Below are 7,260 nucleotides of genomic sequence, written 5' to 3'. Positions count from 1 at the left end.
CTTTTTCGGGTCAGGAAGAGGACCCGCACCCATGTGTCAAGGTCCCATATGTTTTCATGGGAGATCCATGGAGCTGAATTAGTGGTTTCATCCCAAAAGTGTTCGATATCTTTTGGTTTCACATTCAACCCTCTTGTTTTAAGGAACACCTTTCATGCTGCCATTTGTGGTTCCCTGCATTGTGCTCGTAAATTGCCCATTGTGGGAGGATCTTGTGAAGGGGAATTTGCCACAAAAGAAGAAGACTAGGGTGACTACTGAGAGGGCACAAAGGAAGCAAAGAAGCACTGTAAGCCACTCAGATATAAACCGCCCCAACATGTAGAGGTGTATCAGATCCAAATGTCTTGTGTTCAGTGAGGGACTTCTGGAGGCTGTGACACCTCCAGCCATATGCTCACAGGGTGTCTCCAGGACAAGCAACAGGGTGATCTGAAGCCTGGGCTCTGAGTTTGGGGTGGATCAGCCCTTATATAAACTCACCTGGATGAGCCGAGAGGGGGGAGGTGCCAACGTTGGCGTCGGGACCACGTGGCGGAGTGTGCCTCCCTGAATTAACAAACTAGTCCAACAATAAAGACAACAGACAGGGTGGAGGGGACAGAGGAGGGGCTACTCGCTTACCCTTGAGCAGCCAAGAAACAGACAAATCCAGGGGCCTACTCACCAAACGAACCGAGGTTCGTTCAACATGGTGGGCAGGAGTCCCTGTTCAGGCACCAGGTGTTGTGGGTTCTCCGCAGGCCAGCCGTGAAGACCCTAACCTGGATCAGGTCCCCTGCCTACTGGGGGGGCAAGAGGCGCGGAGTCACAACACACAGACTCCGGGAGTCAGGTAGAAGCAAGCACTAGGCAAGGTGCTGCAGGCTCGTTTCATGCAGGAGGGGGCAGGCCTTATATTTCCCTTTTCTCCACCCCCAAGTCCTTTTAGTCAGCATATCGTTTTCTGATTGGTATGTGCCACGCAGTCTGTCAGTAGTCACTGGGCTCGCAAGCAGGGTACGGAGGTGTGAGCTCCTTTTGGTGGGCTATTTGTGGACCAAGACGTGAAATGAATTCTTGCTGAATCCCAGGGCTCTGAGTCCATGCCATCTTTGGAGGCCTCCTGCTACACACTATGAGCAAACATATGTTCACTAAAGGCGGAGTGGTTAGTAAAGATTTTCTCATAATCGTCACTATTACAGTGTTTCTCTTCATCATAAATTGATCAAAGATTTTTAAAGTTTAAAGTTGTATGGACTTGTTCTCCACCTGGCAAGCTACACCAGCTAGCAATGGATATATGCCTTCTTCTCAAGCTGGGATTCACTTGCTTGCTCTGATCACCACAAACCAACTTTCTGTATGAGGGGAGGTGAAGAGAGAGTCAGTCATTCCTTCCATCCAACCAGCTGGCCTGAGTGGTACAAGGCGGGAGCGGAGACTAAGGATAGGGACAGGGAAAGCAGGGGAGGGGGTAGTCTTTGCCATCTTGGACAGCCACTAGGTTACAGGGTCCCTGTTGCAATGTAGAGATGAGACCACCCATGCCCACACTTCTGTAAGTAACCCCCTCACACACTGATCTGTATGGACATCCATTAAAATCTCTAATTTCCCAAACTGTAGTTTTGACCTCATTTTGTCATATAGACAGTGGAAGGAGAGGGCTAGATGTCACATGCGCCTCCCAGAAGGAATTTTAGCAACAGAAGTATAGTAAGATGTTTTGTTGAATTCTTCACATTTGTAGTGTTTCTTTTGAATACGAATAATCTTGTGAACAGTACGGTCACAATGACTAAGAAAAGTCTTTCCACATCCCTTACACTTGTAGGGTTCTCCTGGATGAAACGTTTAGTGATAGTAAAGATGTTCAGCCCTCCTAAAAGCTTCATCACATTCTTTCATTTGTAGGGATTTTTCTCCAGTGTGAACTCTGTTTACAAAGGTCTCAGTGAGTAGCAAAAGTCTTGCCACATTCTTCACATTTGTAGGGTTTCTTTATGAACGAATTCTTTGAGGGTCCTTAATATACGAAGAATAGTAAAATATTTTGCTACTTTCTTCACACCTGTAGGATTTCTCCCCTGCATGTTTTAGCTCATGTTGAGTCAGGGCTGCATGAGTAGAGATGGCTTTTCTCACATTCTTTACACTAGTACCGTATCTCTCCATAATGAATTCTCAGATGTCTAGAAATGTCTGAGTACACAAGGCCTTGCCACACTCTTTACACATGTAGGACTTCTCTCCAGAATGCATACTTTGCTGTTGTTTAAGGTTTGAAGGATCGTGAAACATTTTGCCACATTCTTCACATATGTAGGCCTTTTCTCCAGTGTGAACAATCTTGTGCCAGGTAAGGGCTGATTGATTGGGAAAGGACTTGGCATATTCCTCACACTTGAAGGGTTTTTTTTCCAGTATGAAGTGTTTGGTGCTGGTAAAGGAGTGAAGATAACAGAAGAGCTTTGCCACATTCTTTGCTTCTGTAGGGTTTCTCTCCAGTAGGAATTCCCTGGTGTTTAGAAAGTTCTAAGCAAGTACTAAAGGAATTGCTACATTCTTCACACTTGTGGGGGTCCTCTCCAGAAAAAATTCGTTGGTGTTCCTTAAACTTTGAAGGATAGTAAAATGTATTGCCACATTCTTTACCTTTGTGGGGTTCTCTCCTATATGACTTATCTTATGAATAGTTAGGTATGAAAGACTAGAAAAAGCCTTGACACACTCTTCACACTTGTAGGGTTTCTCTCCATAATGAATTCTCTGGTGTTTAGAAAGTTCTGGGTGCCTACAAAAGATCTTGTCACATTCTTCACAATTGTAGGATTTCTCTCCAAAATTAATCCTTTCATGTTGTTTAAGGTTTAAAGGATAGTAAAACATTTTGACACATCCTAACATTTGTAGGGTTTTTCTCCAATATCAACAATCATGCACTTGCTAAGCACTGAAACGAGAGGGAAGGACTTGACACAGTCATCACACTTGAAGGGTTTCTCTCCAGTATAATTTTTTTGGTGCCAGTAAAGTGGTATAAACCTCATAAAGGTTTTGCCACATTCTTTGCATTTGTGTGGTTTCTTGTCTGAATGTATTCTTTGGTGATTTCTAAGGTCTGCTGTAGGTAAAACATTTTCCCACATTCTTTGTGTTTGTAGTATTTCTCTCCTGTGTGCCCTATCTAGTGCCAAGTCAGAGCTGAATTATTGTAAAAGGCTTTCCAACATTCCTTACACGTGTAGTGTTTTTGTCCACTATGCAGTCTCTGATGTATACAAAGTCCTGAGTGAGCATTAAAAGCTTTACCACATTCTTCCTATTTGTAAAGTTTCTCTCTAGTATGAATCCTCAAGTGCTGAAGAAGTGTGTTCCAATAAAAGGCTATGACACATTCTTTACATTTATAGAGTTTTGTACCTATTGAGTAAAGGGTGAGATATAAATAAAAACTTAGTAACAATCTTTGTATTCAAAATGTTTATTGTTAATATGGAACTTTTACTCATATTTATATTAAACTTAAGTGAGAAGCTTCAGGTATGTTTCCATAGCAGTAACCACTAAAATATCATTTCAAATATAGAAAAATGGAAACAATCTAAACTTCCACTGAATTAAGATGAAGGCAAAATATAATAAACAAATACTGGAGTATTACTCAAAGTTAAATAGCTAAGGAAATTTACAGAAAACATAAAAAAACTTAAGGGCATTATGTGGGAGGAAATTAACCTATAAAACAAATATTGAGATTGCATGATAGGAAATACACAGAAACTGTGAAGTACTCAGGGTACTAAAATATGAAGATAATGTTCATTGTTTGATTGTGGACATAGAAATACAGAATTTGTAGCCAAGAACAGAGTTTTAGTTTTAGCATGTACAAAAGATATTCTGCATAACAATTATAGTGTCCATAAGGCCATTAAATAGTATATTTCAAAGATTTAACAGTTTTGTTTTTTTAAATAAAATAAATACCTGAGAGATAACAAGTTTCTATTGGTAATAGACCAAAAGTTCACAGATTCTTTTTAATATTTTACACTGAACAAAAGACTTTTGGGTTGTATATTGTTGAAAATATATAGGCTACTGCTAAACAAATGATGTAAGGCAACCTAGACTAAAAACCAGTCATACAGAAAATGGAATTGCAAATTATGAAAAGCAGAATCTTGAACCCACAAAATTCTGAAAAGCCACTGATAAGGTATTAAAACCTGCTTCCATAGACAAGTATTTGTCATCAATGACTATATTTTAACACAGTGCATGCCTTTTAAATTACTGAGATGAAGTGTGTGGTTAAAACATGAGAATAGATTACAATGATACATTGAGAGCACTGATGAGATTATTTAAATTAATAAGCATGTAAATGATATGAAAAAGCTCACCTGTGAAGTCATTGTATTGCAGTGGTTTCAAATATAGGTATTTAAAAATATGTATGAATTTTCAAGAGGTTTAGAAAACAATGAAATGTCTTTCTACAATGTTGACAGGGAAAATGAAGAGCTTGGGCAGTCATGGTAAATATATACATAACTCACTGGAAGGCAAGAGTTTAGTGGATTTAGAAGAAACATGAATCTCTGACAGATGCCCTTCTTTGATAGCAACAGAAATAAATGGAGATACCTAACAAACGAGTCCCACTGAAACATAAGGTCTGAGAACACATTATGTAGGAGGCTTTCTGTTGGCTCTTTGGTACTCTCACTTATGTATCTGTTCCATTTTTTTCTACAGACTTGTGTGGATGACTGATGTGACTTGTCTCTTGACACCCCAAAGCTCTTTTCTTTGCTCCAGAAATGTGAGCAGCGATGGCTTAGAGAAAGAAAGACCTGTTTGTAGGAAAAGAGGACATGACTGTTTGTGTGGTGCTCTCCTGAGAATTGGCATTTGTATTCCAGTATTGGCCTTACAAGAAATAAGAAGATATATTAAATGTTTCCTCATAGAAAAATTAAAATGCTTAGGAGGAATTTCCAATGTGCAGATCCTGAGCTTCATTTATAAGAAAAAATATTAAAGCTCAAAGGAAAAACATTTCACTTTAACATGCATCTTACATGCTTCAAGCCCCTGAATTTCTAACACCACTAAAGGGAAGGACACATACTTCCAAACAAAGAGGTTAAAAACACAAGAAAGACGATAAGTTTATTCTCAACGATCATATCCGTATATTGTTTTTTAAAGGAGGCATGTGAAACTCTCTGAGTCAAAGCAAAGCTCTCACAAGATGTTCTGCACAGGAGGAGATTTAATGCTGACGGTGGATTAAGGATGTACTATAGGAGCAGTCTTCATCAAGGAAAACAGGTTGCTGTAATTCTCCAACACCACAGCCTTGTACATCTTCACTGAGCAGGATCCAGGCATTCATTCTCCTGTGAGGAGAAATCAGTGACCACATCACTGAATGACAGGGATTCCTGAAATAAAATAAATTAATGATAGCCAAATTAAATAAATGAAAACATAACAATAACACAAATAGCAACAGCTATGTGTTCGTGGACACAACTTTAAATTTTGTCCAACTGACACAATTTTACATTTTGCCTCAAATGAGGAATTTCCTCCATGAGATTGCCCTTTGGGCATGTTGTGAGACATTTTCTTCATTACTGATGCAGAATGGCTGATCCTGGCCCTTCAGCCCTGATGGGATTTCCCTCTGAATCAGGATTGACCTGCTTGTTCATTTTCCTGTATTTACTCTGACTCTGAAATTGTCCCTATTTGACAGAGTTTTGAAAGTCAGGGATATCTGTCTTGAAGTACCCCAAGTTTCCTAAACCAAGGACACAGAAATGATTGTTCCTTGAATATGAAGATATCAGAAATATGTTCCTGGTGGGGCTGAAGAGATGACTCAGTGGTTAAGAGTATTGGCTGCTCTTGCAGAGAATCTGCATTTGGTTCCCCGCACCCACAGTGTAGCTAACAATTATCTGTAACTCCAGTTCCTGGGGAACTGGCACCCCATTCTGACCCCTGCCTGCATTTTAAGACAGGGATGTACTTACACACATGTGGCCAATACATTCAAAGACATAAAATAAGTAAAATATTATAAAAAAGAAAAATGTTTCTGGAGATAGAAGATGTGTTCATTGAAATAGAGACTGGATGGATGCAATCTGCTCTTCTATTTTTCTTAGGAATTTTTATTCATTTACTGGTCAAACCTGAGACCAAAGTATGTACCTCCACCAGAAGGAAACATTCATATTCACATGATGGATACGGACTCACCAGGAAGGTATTTCTGAGAAGTGACCTTGGGAATATCACACTCAATTGTTTTTAACACCACAAAGGATTACTGCTTTTTTTTTCCTTGCAATAATTGAGCATGATTTTAGGCAGTTTAATGACAGGAATACCAGTACTTATACTGTTTTTAGGCACATGAAAGTGAATTATAAAGTATCTGTAGTAAATAAGACTGAGTCAGGACAGTGGAGTGATCCTTAGCATCCCGTAACACCTAGGAATGATTAGTGCATACCTACTTGTGGTGGATTGAATGAGAATGTCCCCATAGGCTCGAAGTATTAGGACATTTAGAGCCCAGTTGGTGGTGCTGTTTTGGAAGGTGGTAGAAGGTATGGCCATGCTAGAGGACACATATCACTGGGCATGGACTTAGTTCTTAAGCCTTGCTGGAGTTCGAGTCACTTTCTTGCTTCCTGTTCCTGCTTGAAGATGTGAGAGCTTAGTTTCCATGCCTCCTCCAGACACCTCTACCACCATACCTCCCCACCATGCTGGACTCTTGCCTCTTGGAATGGTAAGCTCAAATAAACTCCTCCTTATATAAGTTGCTTTGGACAGTGTTTCTACCACAGTAACAGAAAAGTAACTGATACACTACGCCTTACAACAAAATTCAAAGTCAGCCAGCTGTGTATCTGGTGATTCTTGTTTTACAGTGATTTCATCAATTAACACAGGTATTGAAATAAAACATGCACATAAGGCTCACAACTCTCTCCATCACCCCGAGGAAACCATCATCAGTAGTCCAGCACATTTGCAGCACACATCATCACCTTTAATAATGCTCATGCTGACACATAAATAAAAGACATGCCTGAGGAAAGTCACATTTTATACAGATTTGGCCTGGGAGTAATGCAACATAAAATATTGCATAAATTCCAAGAAGTGACATAGTTACAATTAAATGTCAAACCCTACACCAACTTTTTTTGTTTTCTAACAGAGTCTCACATATCCCAGGCT

This window comes from Nannospalax galili, unplaced genomic scaffold (genome assembly GCF_000622305.1).
Source record: "Nannospalax galili isolate Female #2095 unplaced genomic scaffold, S.galili_v1.0 scaffold2222, whole genome shotgun sequence".
NCBI lineage: Eukaryota > Metazoa > Chordata > Mammalia > Rodentia > Spalacidae > Nannospalax > Nannospalax galili.
Note: the sequence above shows the minus strand (reverse complement) of the source record.